The sequence below is a fragment of the Balaenoptera musculus genome, chromosome 3 (genome assembly GCF_009873245.2).
Source record: "Balaenoptera musculus isolate JJ_BM4_2016_0621 chromosome 3, mBalMus1.pri.v3, whole genome shotgun sequence".
NCBI lineage: Eukaryota > Metazoa > Chordata > Mammalia > Artiodactyla > Balaenopteridae > Balaenoptera > Balaenoptera musculus.
In genome coordinates, this window is record NC_045787.1 from 123,995,698 (window position 1) to 124,014,040 (window position 18,343).

An 18,343-nucleotide genomic window follows, 5' to 3' on the forward strand; every position below is an offset into this window, starting at 1 on the left:
TATTTATATATTTACTTTTCTGATCACTTGCATGTCCCACTCCCAATATGGTGACAGGTTCTACATGGAAAGAGACACAGTACGCGATCAGTATTTTTGAATGAATGGTATGACATGATATGAAAGTTCAACTTGATAATTAGAGAAGCAATTAGCCTTGTCTTTGTGTTGCCAAAGGGGAGATGGTGGGAGTCTCAAGAGAAGTTTGAACCGCATTATGAGGTAAATCATCTGACATCAGAGCTGTCCAATTATTGACCTGTGTGCCTTGGCAAGTAACAAGGTCCACCTCAGTGGGAGGCTCAAACAGAAGCCAGAAAACCATCCGTCAGTCACGTTTGAGGGGACGAAGCAAGTCTTGGATGATTCTGAATTCTGATGAAATCCAGGAATGCAGCGAGAGCAGAACTAAATAAGAGACTGTTTACTGTAGAGCAGTGGTTCTCAAGTTTAAGCATGCATGAGAATCACCTGGAGGCTTGTTAAAACACAATGGCTGAGTCCTACCCCCAAGTTTCTGATTCAGTAAGTTTAGAATGAATAATTTGCATTTCTAACAAGTGCCCAGGTATTGCTGATGCTGCTGTTCCTGGGATGACTCCTTAAGGTAAAACACAGATTTCCCAACGTTTTCTCACGTCTCCTGGAGAAAGCACATGATATTAGGCAATAGGTGGATAGAAGTACCATTGGATCATATGGTAAAAAAATGTGTTTTTCCATTTTCTATTTTAATCACTGTTGTTTACACTGAAGAAAAGGATTCATATATGTGTTAGCTTATCTTCGAGTCCTTCCTGATATTTGGTAATCTCTCTTTTATAATAAAAAACGGGTCGAAGGCTCACAGGCTTTGGTTAGAAACACTACTGTCTTACTGGGGTCCCCCTAAGAAGCAGATCTTGAGGTGAGGATTAAATAGATGCACATATTTGATTTGGCAGGTGCAGGTACACTGGCAGGGAAGTAATGATACAGGAAAAAGGATGAAAGGCAGCTTATAAGCCACTGAAGCTTAATCCCACAGGGAAGTTCTGGGAAACAGTGTAAAGCGTATGCCTCAGAATTATCCTGGACAAGTGGGGAGGGAACTGGGGGTATTGATACTCCCACAGCCATTATGTATTGCTTAAGAGCTGTCCATAGGGGGACATGGATTCCCAGGCATCTCCAGTCCATTGTGCTTGTGAGAAAGGTGATTTCAGCAGACTGAGGGCAGCCCTCCAAAAATTACGTTGGTTCATCATTGGAAGTCAGGATGGTATACACAGAAATGGTAAGGGGATCTGTGGGAAAATGGGAGGAACAGTTGATAGTATCTGCTCCAACTATTTAGCTGAAATCTGATACATTGTGTTTTTTGCATTTTTTTTTTTTACAGTTACCTTCCATTTCTTGCAGTTGGTACTGGTTTCCACTTATAATTTTCTTTCTCTGTAAAATAAATTTATTTAAGGAAAACTAACTGATCTAAAGAAAAGTGCTATGCAGATAATGCTCCAGATGCTTGCATGAGAAGGTGGCAAGAATCACAAGGGTAGTACTCAAATGACTGAAGTTTGGGAAATGCTAGCATAGTGGTTTAAAGCAGAGATTGGCAGTTGTTTTTTTTGTTTTTTGTTTTCTGTAAAGGGCCATTTAGCAAATGTTTTAGGCTTTTTCAAGCATCAGATCATTATCACAGCTACTCAACTCTGGTGTTATAGTATGAAAACAGCCACAGACAATACATAAATGAATGAGCATGACTGTTTTCCAATAAAATTTATGTGTGGACACTGAATTTGAATCTCATATAATTTTCACTTGTCACAAAATAGTATTCTTCTTTAGATTTTTTTCAACAATTACAAAATGTAAAAATCATTCTGAGCTCGCAGGCCAGTCAAAAACAGGCAGCCAATCAGATAGTTTGCCAGCCCCTGATTCAAGGCATCAATTACCAGTATGCCCTTGGACAAATTACTTACTTTTCTTAGCCTCAGTGGCCTCATCTGTATAACAGGGGTAAGCATAATACCAATATCACAAAGTTACTGCAAAAAATAAATGAAAATGAATACTTAGAAAGCAGGTGCCCAGAAAGTTCACAATATAAAGTTAGCCAGCTATTGTATCAAGGTGGTCTCCAGTTTGGCAGTGCCTCAGTCACTGGAGTCTATATGTTTCATACTCTACTTCTCCACAAAGGCAGCTAGGCACCTGGGGGCTGATCTCCCCTACTTTGGGATGTGGTTACAGAAATTATTCTTCTTCTCTACAGAATAGGTCCCTGAAAGCTGAGCCTGAAAATACCCAAAGGGTTTTGTCACCACCAATTTCAGAGGCCTGGAATTGGGAGGTCAAGCCAAAATTTGCATTCCATCTAAATTAAGCTTCCAAATTAGTGTTTTGTATCTCGCAGAATTATGCTGCTGACAGTAGTGGTTCTCAAACATTCGAATACCTAAAAATCACTTGCAAAACTGCAGATTCAGGTGCCTCACTCAAAGAATATCTGAATCACTAGGTCCAGGAATCTGCATTTTAACAAATGTCTCAGTGATTCTGGTGCAGATGATTCATGGAGAGCAGTCTGGAAAACACATCAAGGTTGGACTGCAATCCACCAGGTGAGCATGCCCTTCTGAAATCCTCTTTAATTGTTTTCCTGTATCTGTTTAAATGCCTCATCAGCTGAGAGACCAGGATTACAGTATTTGCTATGCATGCCAAAAGAAAAGTCTACGCCAGCATATATACCTCTTCTGTCCTCACTCTTTTCTATTTCTCCTGAACCTCCTGGAGTAGAAAACAGTGTATACAAAACACTCTACTTCAGATATCATGGCTGATTATCATATACAATTAAGCACACCAGTGCAATCTCAAAGGACGTGTGCTATTTAGAGCTTAGATGTAAATTCTTGAGCAGAAGCTGCATCTTTACTGGACTAATAAGATGTTACCTCCCAAAAGGCTGCTGCCCACAGTTTCCTACCAATAGTTCCCAAACAAATCTCTTGGAAAATATAAAACCAAACCATAGATTTTAAAGGGGCCCACTTAACACAGAAGAGAAGACTCCTGGGGAAGAAGCAGGAGAGGTGTAATGACATGTTTCTATAACTGATATTTGTTTAACACATATTAAGTACCAAATTCTTCACATTCATTGCCTCATTTCATCTTCACATCATGCTACAAAGGAGTACTACAATTATACCATTTCACAGACAAGGAAACTGAGGCATAGAAAGAAGATGTTATCTAAGGCCACACCAGAGCCCAGACCTTTCAACCATTAAGTCATCCCATAAAGGATCCAGATCAACTTTTCCAGTTCATTTTTATTAATTAGATATTTATGTAGCTCATCAAAACTTACAGAATGTCTACTGCCACCTGAAAGAGAATAATTTTTTTGTTACGAAAGCCCAACTTTGCTCATAGCAGTATGTGACACTGAGTTCCTCATTTTGCTTCCATAAGTCCCAGGTCTCCAGCTGTTCAACGTGTTTAAGATATCCAGCCCACCGGTCTTGCATATCTGCTATTACTCATGAAGTTCAAATAAGATAACACATGTGAAAGTCCTCTGAACACTGTAAAAAGTTATCTAGAATGATAATTTCCCAGCCTATCATTTCCACAAATTATTTTAAAATGTTGAGGAGGAAGAGTGTTTTGCAAAATCATCTGTGTCAAAAATCAGATTTTCCAGAGATTTGGTAGGTGGTAAAGTACCTATATTTGTGGAGCAGAAGAAACACTGCTTCTACATGGAAAGTAGACTATCATGGCTCAATGCAATGGAAATTTCAGGGGCTTGAGAATCAGATGACCTGGGTGCTGGTCATTGCCCTGCCACTACGTGACCTTGAGTGAGTCTTTCTTTCTCCCCTTCCAGGAGATACAATGCTGCTTGGCGGTTAAGAAAATGGTTTGGGGGAGTCAGAGCAACAGCATTAAATCCACTACCTCCTCAGGAATGACCTTAGGCAAGTCATGTCACCTGTCTTGGTCTCAGTTTCCCAGTGATAAAAACGAGAATTAGAAACAACAGCTTAAGAGAGACCTTCAAGATGGCAGAGGAGTAAGACGTGGAGATCACCTTCCTCCCCATAAATACATCAAAAATAAGGAACAGCTCCTACAGAACACCTACTGAACGCTGGCAGAAGACCTCAGACTTCCCAAAAGGCAAGAAACTCCCCACATACCTGGGTAGGACAAAAGAAAAAAGAAAAAACAGAGACAAAAGAATAGGGACGGGACCTGAACCTCAGGGAAGGAGCTGTAAAGGAGGAAAAGTTTCCACACACTAGGAAGCCCCTTCACTGGTGGAGACAGGGGTGGGCGGGGCGGGGAGGGGGAAGCTTTGGAGCCACAGAGGAGAGCGCAGCAACAGGGGTGCAGAGGGCAAAGCGGAGAGAGTCCCGCACAGAGGATCGGTGCCGACCAGCCCTCACCAGCCCGAGAGGCTTGTCTGCTCACCCACCGGGGCGGGTGGGGGCTGGGAGCTGAGGCTCGGGCTTCAGAGGTCGGATCCCAGGGAGAGGACTGGGGTTGGCTGCGTGAACACAGCCTGAAGGGGGCTAGTGCGCCACAGCTAGCCGGGAGGGAATCCGGGAAAAAGTCTGGACCTGCCTAACAGGCAAGAGACCATTGTTTCAGGGTGCACGAGGAGAGGGGATTCAGACCACCGCCTAAATGAGCTCCAGAGATGGGCGCGAGCCTCGTCTATCAGCGCGGACACCAGAGACGGGCATGAGGCGCTAAGGCTGCTGCTGCAACCACCAAGAAGCCTGTGTGCGAGCACAGGTCACTATCCACACCTCCCCTCCTGGAAGCCTGTGCAGCCCACCACTGCCACGGTCCCGTGACCCAGGGACAACTTCCCCGGGAGAACGCACAGCGCACCTCAGGCTGCAACGTCATGCCAGCCTCTGCAGCTGGAGGCTCACCCCGCATCCCGTACCCCTCCTTCCCCCTGGCCTGAGTGAACCAGAGCCCCCTAATCAGCTGCTACTTTAACCCCATCCTGTCTGGGCGGGTAACAGACGCCCTCAGGTGACCTACACACAAAGGCAGGGCAAAATCCAAAGGTGAACCCCAGGAGCTGTGCGAACAAAGAAGAGAAAGGGAAATTTCCCCCGCAGCCTCAGGAGCGGAGGATTAAATCTCCACAATCAACTTGATGTACCCTGCATCTGTGGAATACCTGAATAGATAACGAATCATCCCAAAATTGAGGCAGTGGACTTTGAGAGCAACTGTAGACTTGGGGGTTGCTGTATGCGCCTGACTGGTTTCTGGTTTTATGTTTATCTTAGTTTAGTATTTAGAGTTTATTATCATTGGTAGATTTGTTTATTGATTTGGTTGCTCTCTTCCTTTTTATATATAGACATATATTTTTTTTCTTTTTCTCTTTTTGTGAGTGTGTATGTGTATGCTTCTTTGTGTGATTTTCTCTGTATAGCTTTGCTTTTACTATTTGTCCTAGGGTTCTGTCTATCCGTTTTTTTTGTTTTTTGCTTTTTGTTTTTTTAGTATAGTTTTTAGCACTTGTTAACATTGGTGGATTTGTTTTTTGGTTTGGTTGCTCTCTTCTTTCTTTCTTTTATTACTTTTTAATATTTTTATTTTTAATAATTTATTTAAATTTTCTATTTTAAGTATTTTATTTATTTATTTATTTTCGTTCTTTCTTTCTTTTATTCTCCTTTTCTTCTGAGCCGTGTAGCTGACAGGGTCTTGGTGCTCTGGCCGGGTGTCAGGCCTGTGTCTCTGAGGTGGGAGAGCTGAGTTCAGGACATTGGTCCACCAGAGACCTCCTGGCCCCACATAATATCAAACAGCGAAAGCTCTCCCAGAGATCTCCATCTCTAAGCTAAGACCAAGCTCCACTCAACAACCAGTAAACTACAGTGCTGGACACCCTATGCCAAACAACTAGCAAGAGAGGAACACAACCCCACCCATTAGCAGAGAGGCTGCCTAAAATCATAATAAGGTCACAGACACCCCAAAACACACCACCAGACATGGTCCTGCCCACCAGAAAGACAAGATCCAGCCTCATCCACCAGAACACAGGCACCAGTCCCCTCCAGCAGGAAGCCTACACAACCCAGTGAACCAACCTTAGCCACTGGGGGCAGACACCAAAAAAAACGGGAACTACGAACCTGCAGCCTGTGAAAAGGAGACCCCAAACACAGTAAGTTAAGCAAAATTAAAAGAGAAATACACATCACATGAAGGAGCAATGTAAAAACCCACCCGACCAAACAAACGAAGAGGAAATAGGCAGTTTACCTGAAACAGAATTCAGAGTAATGATAGTAAAAATGATCCAAAATCTGGGAAACAGAATGGAGAAAATACAGGAAACATTTAACAAGGACCTAGAAGAACTAAAGAGCAAACAATGATGAACAACACACTAAATGAAATTTTAAATTTTCTAGAAGGAATCAATAGCAGAATAACTGAGGCAGAAGAATGGATAAGTGACCTGGAAGATAAAATAGTGGAAATAACTACCGCAGAGCAGAATAAAGAAAAAGAATGAAAAGAATTGAGGACAGACTCAGAGACCTCTGGGACAACATTAAACCCACGAACATTCAAATTATAGGGGTCCCAGAAGAGAAAAAGAAAGGGACTGAGAAATTATTTGAAGAGATTATAGTTGAACACTTCCCTAATATGGTAAAGGAAATAGTCAATCAAGTCCAGGAAGCGCAGAGAGTCCCATACAGGATAAATCCAAGGAGAAACATGCCAAGACACATATTAATCAAACTATCAAAAATTAAAAACAAAGAAAAAATATTAAAAGCATCAAGGGAAAAGCAACAAATAACATACAACCGAATCCCCATAAGGTTAACAGCTGATCTTTCAGCAGAAACTCTGCAAGCCAGAAGGGAGTGGCAGGACATATTTAAAGTGATGAAAGGGAAAAATCTACAACCAAGTTTATTCTACCCAGCAAGGGTCTCCCTTCAGATTCGATGGAGAAATTAAAACCTTTACAGACAAGCAATAGCTAAGAGAATTTAGCACCAACAAACCAGCGTTACAAAAAATGCTAAAGGAACTTCTCTAGGCAAGAAACACTGGAGAAGGAAAAGACCTACAATAACAAACCCAAAATAATTAAGAAAATGGTAATAGGAATATACATATTGATAATTACCTTAAATGTAAATGGATTAAATGCTCCAACCAAATGATATATACTGGCTGAATGGATATAAAAACAAGACCCATATATATGCTGTCTACAAGAGACCCACTTCAGACCTAAGGACACATACAGACTGAAAGTGAGGGGATGGAAAAATATATTCCATGCAAATGGACACCAAAAGAAAGCTGCAGTAGCAATTCTCATATCAGACAAAATAGACTTTAAAATAAAGACTATTACAAGAGACAAAGAAGGACACTACATAATGATCAAGAGATCAATCCAAGAAGAAGATATAACAAGTGTAAATATTTATGTACCCAACATAGGAACACCTCAATATATAAGGCAAATGCTAACAGCCATAAAAAGGGAAATCGACAGTAACACAATCATAGTAGGGGACTTTGACACCCCACTTTCATCAATGGATAGATCATCCAAAATAAAAATAAATAAGGAAACACAAGCTGTAAATGATACATAAAACAAGATGGATTTAATTGATATTTATAGAACATTCCATCCAAAAGAACGGAATACACTTTCTTCTCAAGTGCTCATGGAACATTCTCCAGGATAGATCATATCTTGGGTCACAAATCAAGCCTCGGTAAATTTTCTTAAATTGAAATCATATCAAGTATCTTTTCCGACCACAACGCTATGAGACTAGATATCAATTACAGGAAAAAAATCTGTAAAAAATACAAACACATGGAGGTTAAACAGTACACTACTAAATAACCAAGAGATCACTGAAGAAATCAAAGAGGAAATCAAAAAGTACCTAGAAACAAATGACAATGAAAACATGATGACCCAAAACCTATGGATGCAGCGAAAGCAGTTCTAAGAGGGAAGTTTATAGCAATAAAATCTTACCTCAAGAAACAAGAAAAATCTCAAATAAACAACCTAAAGCAATTAGAGAAAGAAGAAAAAAAAAAACCCCAAAGCTAGCAGAAGGAAAGAAATCAAAAAGATCAGATCAGAAATAAATGAAAAAGAAATCAAGGAAACAACAGCAAAGATCAATAAAACTAAAAGCTGGTTCTTTGAGAAGGTAAACAAAATTGATAAACCATTAGCCAGACTCATCAAGAAAAAAAGGGAGAAGACTCAAATCAATAGAATTAGAAATGAAAAAGGAGAAGTAACCACTGACACTGAAGAAATACAAAGGATCATGAGAGATTATTACAAGCAACTATGTGCCAATAAAATGGACAACCTGGAAAAAATGGACCAATTCTTAGAAAAACACAACCTTCTGAGACTGAACCAGGAAGAAATAGAAAATATAAACAGACCAATCACAAGCACTGAAACTGAAACTGTGATTAAACATATTCCAACAAACAACAGCCCAGGACCGGATGGCTTCACAGGTGAATTCTAACAACATTTAGAGAAGAATTGACACCTATCCTTCTCAAACTCGTCCAAAATATAGCAGAGGGAGGAACACTCCAAAACTCATTGTACGAGGCCACCATCACCCTGATACCAAAACCAGACAAAGATGTCACAAAGAAAGAAAACTACAGGCCAATATCCCTGATGAACATAAATGCAAAAATCCTCAACAAAATACTAGCAAACAGAATCCAACAGCACATTAAAAGGATCATACACCATGATCAAGTGGGGTTTATCCCAGGAATGCAAGGTTTCTTCAATATATGCACATCAATCAATGTGATAAAACAAATTAACAAATTGAAGGATAAAAACCATATGATCATCTCAATAGATGCAGAAAAAGCTTTTGACAAAATTCAACACCCATTTATGATAAAAACCCTCCAGAAAGTAGGCATAGAGCGAACTTACCTCAACATAATAAAGGCCATATATAACAAACCCACAGCCAACATCGTTCTCAATGTTGAAAAACTGAAACCTTTTCCTCTAAGATCAGGAAAAAGACAAGGTTTTCCACTCTCACCACTATTATTCAACATAGATTTGGAAGTTTTAGCCACAGCAATCAGAGAAAATAACAAAATAAAAAGAATCCAAATCGGAAAAGAAGTAAAGCTGTCACTGTTTGCAGATGACAAGATAGTATACATAGAGAACCCTAAAGATGCTACCAGAAAACGACTAGAGCTAATCAATGAATTTGGTAAAGTAGCAGGACACAAAATTAATGCACAGAAATCTCTTGCATTCCTATACACTAATGATGAAAAATCTGAAAGAGAAATTATGGAAACACTCCCATTTACCACTGCAACAAAAAGAATAAAATACCTAGGAATAAACCTACCTGAGAGAAAAGACCTGTATGCAGAAAACTATAAGACACTGATGAAAGAAATTAAAGATGATACAAACAGATGGAGAGATATATCATGTTCTTGGATTGGAAGAATCAACATTGTGAAAAGGACTATACTACCCAAAGCAATCTACAGATTCAATGCAATCCCCATCAAACTACCAATGGCATTTTTCACAGAACTAGAACAAAAAATTTCAGTTTGTATAGAAAGACAAAAGACCCTGAATAGCCCAAGCAATCTTGAGAAAGAAAAACGGAGCTGGAGGAATTAGGCTCCCAGACTTCAGACTATACTACAAAGCTACAGTAATCAAGACAGTATGGTACTGGCACAAAAACAGAAATATAGATCAATGGAACAGGATAGAAAGCCCAGAGATAAACCCATGCACATATGGTCACCTTATTTTTGATAAAGGAGGCAAGAATATACAATGGAGAAAAGACAGCCTCTTCAGTAAGTGGTGCTGGGAAAACTGGACAGCTACATGTAAAAGAATGAAATTTGAACACTCCCTAACACCATACACAAAAATAAACTCAAAATGGATTAAAGACCTAAATGTAAGGCCAGACACTATAAAACTCTTAGAGGAAAAGATAGGCAGAATACTCTATGACATAAATCACAGCAAGATCTTTTTTGACCCACCTCCTAGAGAAATGGAAATAAAAACAAAAATAAACAAATGGGACCTAATGAAACTTAAAAGCTTTTGCACAGCAAAGTAAACCATAAACAAGACGAAAGGACAACCCTCAGAATGCGAGAAAATATTTGCAAATGAAGCAACTGACAAAGGATTAATCTCCAAAATTTACAAGCAGCTCATGCAGCTCAATATCAAAAAAACAAACAACCCAATCCAAAAATGGGCAGAAGACCAAAGAAGATATACAGATTACCAACAAATACATGAAAAGATGCTCAACATCACTAATCATTAGAGAAATGCAAATCAAAACTACAATGAAGTACCACCTCACACCGGTCAGAATGGCCATCATCAAAAAATCTACAAACAATAAATGCTGGAGAAGGTGTGGAGAAAAGGGAACCCTCTTCCACTGTTGGTGGGTATGTAAATTGATGGAGAACATTATGGAGCTTCCTTAAAAAACTAAAGATAGAACTACCATACGACCCAGCAATCCCACTACTGGGCATATACCGTGAGAAAACCATAATTCAAAAAGAGTCATGTACCACAATGTTCACTGCAGCTGTATTTACAATAGCCAGGACATGGAAGCAACCTAAGTGTCCATCGACAGATGAATGGATAAAGAAGATGTGGCACATATATACAATGGAAGATTGCTCAGCCATAAAAGGAAATGAAATTGAGTTATTTGTAGTGAGGTGGATGGACCTAGAGTCTGTCATACAGAGTGAAGTAAGTCAGAAAGGGAAAAGCAAATACTGTATGCTAGCACATATATATAGAATGTAAAAAATAAAAAAAAAAAAGAAAGGTTCTGAAGAACCTAGGGGCGGGACAGGAATAAAGACACAGACGTAGAGAATGGACTTGAGGACACGGGGAGGGGGAAGGGTAAGCTGGGACGAAGTGAGAGAGTGGCATGGACATATATACACTACCAAATGTAAAATACTGAGCTAGTGGAAAGCAGCCGCATAGCACAGGGAGATCAGTTCAGTGCTTTGTGACCACCTAGAGGGATGGGATAGGGAGAGTGGGAGGGAGACACAAGAGGGAGGAGATACGGGATATATGTATATGTATAGCTGATTCACTTTGTTATAAAGCAGAAACCAACACACCGTTGTAAAGCAATTATACTCCAATAAAGATGTTAAAAAAAATAAAAATAAGAAATCTTTAATTTTTTAAAAAAAGGAACAACAGCTTACTTTGAAATCATCCAAAAAATGAATTGCTGAATGGATAGAGGAGTGAATAGATAGAAATATGATAGAGCAAGTTAGTAAAATGTTAATTGTAGAACCTATGTGGTAAGTATATGGGTATTCACTATACAAGTCTTTCAACATTTAAGTAGTTTTTTTACAATAAAATATTGGGAAATAAACCGCCAAAAAGGCAACAACATGGTTGTTAGAAGAGTTGGATCAGATATAGAGCTCTCAGCAATGCTCATGGTAAGTGCTTGGCATATTTTAGAAATGATTATTTACTGTACAGGTAGAAGATGGGACAAGAGGATAGATCCCTTCAGCTCGTACAATCTGTGAGTCAGAGCTGTGCTAGGTGAGCCCCAGACATGACATGCATGAGCAGAGTGAGAAGCCAGGCCACGTGGCATAGAGACCAGATGGGCAGGGAGGAGCCATGATGCAGTCACAGAAGTATGAGAAACCAGGAGGTATGCACAAATGAAAGCTGCAGGACCCTATGCAGGGAATGGCTAACATGGGGAGGACCTTGAAAATAAAGGCAAATGGCCATTATTACATGCCAAATTAATGTGTTTCTCTCTCAACTATCCCTTTGGTAGGAGACATGCATCAGATTTAGAGTCAAACCTGAGTTCAAATTCTGTCTCTGCCAACTAGGTATGTGACAACAGGAGATATTCATTCAAGCATCTTCTACACCACTTTTACTAGGAATACCTACCACAATACAAGAGTGAGCCCACAGCAACTACTCTTCTGCTATCACCTTGGGCCATCAGATCCTTTCTCTTGAGAGTTTGAACCAAGAGACACACTTGTGGGAATGTGTCATATTAACTGAAGAGCAATGGGGAAAAGATTGTGAATGCCTGCAACTGAGTTCTCCAGAGATGACCTGGTTCCCATCCTTCCTGGGGTCTAGTTCCTTGATCTATGAGAAGTCCCATTATCCTTCCAATAAATTTCACTTTCTGTTTAAGCAAGCTAAAGTTGGCTTTTATTATGTATGAGGAAAAAATATATTTACTAATACAATTAGCTTTCTAATAATATAAGAGTTTATTTAAATTTCCAGGCCTTGGTTTCCTCATCGCTAAACAACAACAAAAACCCCTCATCTCTCAGTGATTGATTGAAAAATTTTAAAAAACTAGGTGTAACAACTCCACAGCACAGAGTAAGTATCCAATAAACATTATTTAAATTGCATCTGAGTTTCACAATCACTAAATCTTTCTGAGTAAGTACTCGGAGACACCTTGTTTAGGTGTAGGATGTGTGGTCATGCAAAAAGAGACTGATGCTGGCAGTCAAGAAGAAGAAAGGAGTTGACTGAGTTTGAAATTTGGTTTTAAAAGAAACTTTTCTGATTGAAATTTTAAAAAAATTAATCAGTTACATATTAATGTTTTGACTAGAGTTTCTGTTGGGTTTCTTCATTGTGCTGCTGATGATTCGAAAGGGAAAAATGTATAAAGCAACAGGAAGCAAAAGCTGGATGCACAGATAACATATATTTCTTAATCTCAGAGGGACTGGTCAGAATTTATCTGGCAGTAGACAAGATATTAAAGTACTTTTTATTTGGATTATTCTGTGACTAATGAGGACTTTTATCACCCAAATTGAGTGGTAGGTGGAAGGAGGGAACAAGAAAAGATCTAAGATCAGAACTATTAACCCAGAAGTATCACAGCTGAGAAAAAGAATACGTTTTTCTGAAATTCAAAATGAGAGGCAAAGCTTAGATGCTTAGTGAGAGATGTCAATTAGCCCCTAGCACTTATTGTCTTTCAATCTTGCTTTATTTATTGATTCTCCTAAATCCAAATATTTAGTGATCTTAAAAATAAGATACCTTTTTATTTAAAAAATCTCAAGTGGGTGAGTTGTGAGCTTTATTTGGTTATTAGGTCTTAACCATGTGGTTTTCCAATTGTGGTCCCTGGAAAGCAGCATCAGCATCACCTGGGAATCTGTTAGAAATGCAAATCCTCAGACCCCAACCCAGAAGCACTGAATCAGAAACTCTAGGAGTGGGGATCAGCAATCTGTGTGTTGATATAGGGTCTTAAAGGAAATAGTCAACCTTCTTAGGGCTTGCCTTGGATCTTCAATATTAATGGTAATTGGTAAAGTAGTCATTCTTACTCTGACTATACTTAAGGTTAGCCCTATCCATAAGCCTGTTGGGTGGCTATTTATATCACACTTATATTTCCCTCTCTCCAAATGTGTACTACTTTCTACCGTCCCAAAGTATAAAAACAGCAAGCAGAATGGAAGAATGAAACGGCGGGCCAAGAAGAATACAGAAGGAGGGAATTGATAAAAATATGGCAACTTTAATTTGGGTGATAAAAGAGATATCTAAAGTTTCGGTAATAGTGAGGACTTAATGGAAAAAGAAATGTCTCAGCCATTGTTTGCTTCTTTCTGCCATTCTTCCTTTCCCTTGAGCCCTTCTCCCCCAATTTAACCAACCCTGCCACCACCTCTCTCACTCTGCATATGCCTTAGAGCTATTTCTGAATAACCTGAATTACAAAGAGAGAGGAGAAGACAAAAAAGGGAAGAAGTCACAATATGTCAACTGAATACAACTATCAACCTCACTGTCTCTAACCTTCCCAGAAGCAGAACTTGATTCTACAATTGAAACAGACAATGTTTAAGATCATTTCTACCCTGTAACATCAAGATCCCATTCTCAGAGGCAGTTTAATGTGGGGAACAAAGTTTCAAAACAAAGACTCTGGAGCACACAGCCCAACCCCAGCTCCACCACTTCACAGCTAAACGAACTTGGACATGTTATTCCACCTCTCTAAGTATGAGTTACCCCATCTCTAATAAGACGGAGAGAATAAAGTATCTCTCCTATAGGATTCTTAATGCAGATTAAACGAGATTATCCATGTAAAGCATTTAGAACTGTGTCTGGCACATAATAAGGGCTGGATTAATGTGAGCTATTAGGATCATTACTATGTTGTCTCTAAAACACTTCTCAGCCTTCAGCAGCATCTTGAGCATTTCCAGACATAGCAGCAAGGCAGTGAGAAACCAGGAGGGATAAAGGTAAACGTGTGAGGGTGGCTACTTTGGAAGGGGGTGGAAAAGCAGCTAGCAACACAGCAGTTCATCTATCTACTAAAATACTTTGTTGTAAGGTCTTTCTGTTCAAGGCCCCAAGATTTGTGTTTGAATTACAACAGTCGTTCTCAACAGGTGTTTGGGGGGTACTTTGTCCCCCAAGGAGATACTGGTAACATCTGGAGATATTTTTGGTTATCACAACAGGGAGTCGCTACTGGCATCTAATGGGTGCCAGAGATGCTGCTAAACATCCTACTATGGACAAGCTAGGCCCTCACAACAAAAAATTATCTAGCCCAAAACATTAATGGTACAAGAGGTTTGAGAAACCCTGAATTACAACGTTGTTTGAAGTTATCTTAAGAAGGCTTGACAGATTTTTTTTTAATTTTCAAAAAGGCAATAGTATGGAAGATTTTGGCACTTGATGGGAGGTGAGAATGGGTGACCTATAAGACCTTTCCAACTCTAAGGCTTGATGTGTGCAGTTAATGCTCAACCACAAAACTAAGTCAATAGTGCATTTTCACCCTTTTCCCTTTGCCTAGTTCCTTTCCCTGAAGACAAACTGATTTTTTTTTTTAAAAAGATGGTTAGATATTGGAAGGTAATCATAAGACATTAGGATAAAATTTTCTCACTAAAACAAAGAACATCAATGATAATCAGATAATTTTAGAGCTGGAAAAAACCTTGGATATGATTTAGCAAATAGACTCTAGTCGAAATCTTCCATTTCATTTCACAGATGAAGAAACTGAGATTTAGAAAGGCTGAGAGACTTGATCTAGGTCACATAATACTACAACCATCAGAAGGTCCAGATTCTTCCAAAGAACTTATGTATTACTCACTGATAATATCAAGGGACTTCTCTATGTGCCTTTATTTTGCATTTTTTCAATGATCACAATCTGTATCTGTTCCTATCTCTGGAAATCCCTGAATATGGGTCTCACCTGATTAGGTGCTGGAAGTGGGAATAAAAAACAAACAAACAAAAAAATTAGGTTCAAGAGATATTGAGCAAAAATGGATAAGACCCACCTATTGATTAAGCTGTGGTCGCTACTGATAAAGAAAGAGGAGAAATAAAGAGGTGACTTCAGTTCCCAGCCAGGGTGACTTGGAGGATGGTGGTGGTTCAGTAATAGATGGGGAAGTCAGGAGGTGGTCTGGGTAGCAGGTACTTATGCTGGGTTTCAGGTGCTGTTCTTCAGTCTGTGAAGTTAGGGAAAGAGATGAGGGGATGAACAGTGTCAGGGGCGTCCGGGAGAACTCGAGTGGAAGAAAACACATTCAGTTTGGAGGTTACAAGGCCACTGTGGCCCCTAGAAGGAGCAGCTTCAGGACTGAAATCCAGATAACTCAGAGGAACCAAGAGCGTCACTGTCCTCTGAGCCCTAGGACCTCTGTCTGCTCAACATGTGCTGAACTGAACACTCCCTGAAGCTCCTGCTAGCCTGATGTGCTACAGTTCTCCTGGAGTTTAAATGATGACCCACTGAACTGTACAATAATAATTATAACAAAGACATTTCCCAAAACACAGGAGTGAGTGTAGGCTAAGTAAGGTTGGCATGGAAAAAATAAACGTAAGATGGAAAAATGACTCGAGAATGATGCAAATCCTCTTTACTTTATACTAATTTTTTCCGCACTCATCATTTCTTGAGAGCTGCTCCTCAGAGCTCCACGAGTCTCATCCATGTCCTGACTTCTTCCTTGTTTCTAGGGAACTGCATCCGTCACCAGTGTCCTTTCCCTTCATCATCTGGGCTCACCAGCAGCACGCAGCAACTTCTCCTCCCTCATCACCAATGCTGAAGTTCCACACAGGGGACTAGGCAAACACCACCCACCACCTCCAGGGTCACCCACAGCTTTTGACCTGGGGACTCCGTCCCAACAATATTAAGACAGGAGAGCAAACTAGCCTCAGTGTCCTTCCATCAAAAGCCGCCGTTTGGTTCATGCCAAACCTGTACCCTAAGAAACATTTTTTGTGTATTTTAATGAACCAATGGAAAATCAAGCCAATGTTTTCTAGGAAGACAAGCTCATGCCATGACTTCTCCACCTCTGCCAGCCATCACTTCCCTGTATCAACAGCCACTTCTTCCAAAGGCAACTAACAGCACAGTGCCACACACTGGGTAGCAAGCTGAGAAGAAATGCATCTTAAATTGGGATTGGGATTCTGTGAAAGACAACTGCAGGAAGCTAGCCCTGGCAGCCACAGCAAACGCTTCATGCAGCACAGCGTGCCCACACACTCACGGTCACTTAACACACACAGCCAGGTATACACTCCGGGTATGCATATCTTGTCTCACTCACTCACACACACACACACACACACACACACACACACACACAGAGTTAGACAGAGTACACTCTCTCCGTTACACATCCAGGACCATCCATACCGTCCACACATGTACCCTGTCTCTCTCTCTCTCTCTCTCTCTCACACACACACACACACACACACACACGGTTATATACGCACAGCCTATGTTGTTTCTCTCTCTCACACACACACCCTTTACACACACTACCTCACAGAGCCAGCGAACACACAAGCAGTTTCACAAGTACTTACGTATACAAGTGTAGGGCACTAGCCCCAACCCTAGTGGTCCCACGCAGGAGGCATGTCCTACACGACCAGCCAGCCCACCTACAGCCTGAGCCGCCACGCAGCCCATCCCTGAGGTAAAGCCGGGTCCCATAAGTCCAGAGCCCCCAGCGCGTCGCCGTCGCGCCGCCCCGCCCCCGCCGCGTCCCCGCAAACACGTGGGCTCGCAGGGTCGTGACCCCTGCGCCCTCGCCGCACCTACCCTCCGCCTGAGGCGAGGGAGCGAGGCGCCCTGGCGGACAGGACCCGCCACCCCTCGCCGCGGAGCCGAGCTTCTGCCGCCGCGCTCCCAGCCGCTGCCTGCGCCCTCCCAGCCGCCCCCTCGGGTGCGGGCTTCAGCCCCCGCGCTGGGAGGCTGGCGAGCGCGAGGCGCGGGCCCGCCCGGGGCTGCGGGCGGAGGGACCCCAGCGCAGGCTCACCTGGGCGGGCCGAGCATCGTCCTCCTCCCGGCCGGCCGAGACTGGCTCCACAGGCTCAGCAGCCCCCAGCCCGCGTGGTCCTCGCGGCCGCCCCCTGCGGACGCCGGGGGTGGCTGTGGCGCGGCCAGGCGCGCAAGGCAGTGGGCGCAGGGGTGACGAAGGGACCTCACCCCTCGGGGCGGGCCAGCGGGGCGCCTTCCCCGGGGAGCGCTGCCCAACAGAGGAAGCTAGCCCTGGGCTCACTGCTGGCTCCTGGGTAACCCTGGGCAAGTTGGTTAACCTCTCTAAGTACCCATTCCTCTACTGAAAGATAATAAACGTGAAAACGGAAAGTGCCTGTGGTGTCCGTGCTAAGGGAAATCTACAGCCTACTTCCTTGTCATGCCTCTGACTCTGCCTGGGCACAGTTAGTTTGGGAGCAGGATTCAGAGTGACATCCGTAGTCCCTTAGATACAAGGCTTCCAGGTTTTCCAGGGTCAGTGTTTCAATCGACTGGTCTTCCTAAGTGATCCTGCCAATACTTGTTTTGCTTCCCCCATCTGCAGGAAGCCTATTCTCCCAGCTTTTTCCACTTGTGACCTTGATTATGTGGTTAGACGAAAGCCCAGACCCACTGCTCCCATCTGTAAAACGGGGACCATAAACTCCCAGTTGTGTTGAGACTTACCAAACCTCCTGCCTGTGTGTCACTAGTGCGTTGTAATATCTGTGAAGAACTGTGAAAGAATGAAAAACATTTTTCCTCAATACATCTTTCCAAGGCCTCAGATTCCAGGGACAAAACAATTCAGGAGTTAGGCCATTTGGGGAAGGGAAGAGGAAAGAAGT

At 41.7% G+C, this 18,343-nt stretch overlaps 1 protein-coding gene across 1 annotated transcript in view; it reads right to left on the reverse strand.

The window, feature by feature from the left end:
• HTR4 (5-hydroxytryptamine receptor 4) overlaps nucleotides 1-17,561 on the reverse strand; it is a 166,402-nt gene extending 148,841 nt beyond the window's left edge. The window contains exon 1 of the mRNA XM_036847934.1: nucleotides 17,515-17,561. The gene's annotated coding sequence lies outside the window, so the exon portion shown is untranslated. The remainder of the gene's footprint in view (nucleotides 1-17,514) is intronic.
• Between the last annotated feature and the right edge of the window lie 782 nt (nucleotides 17,562-18,343).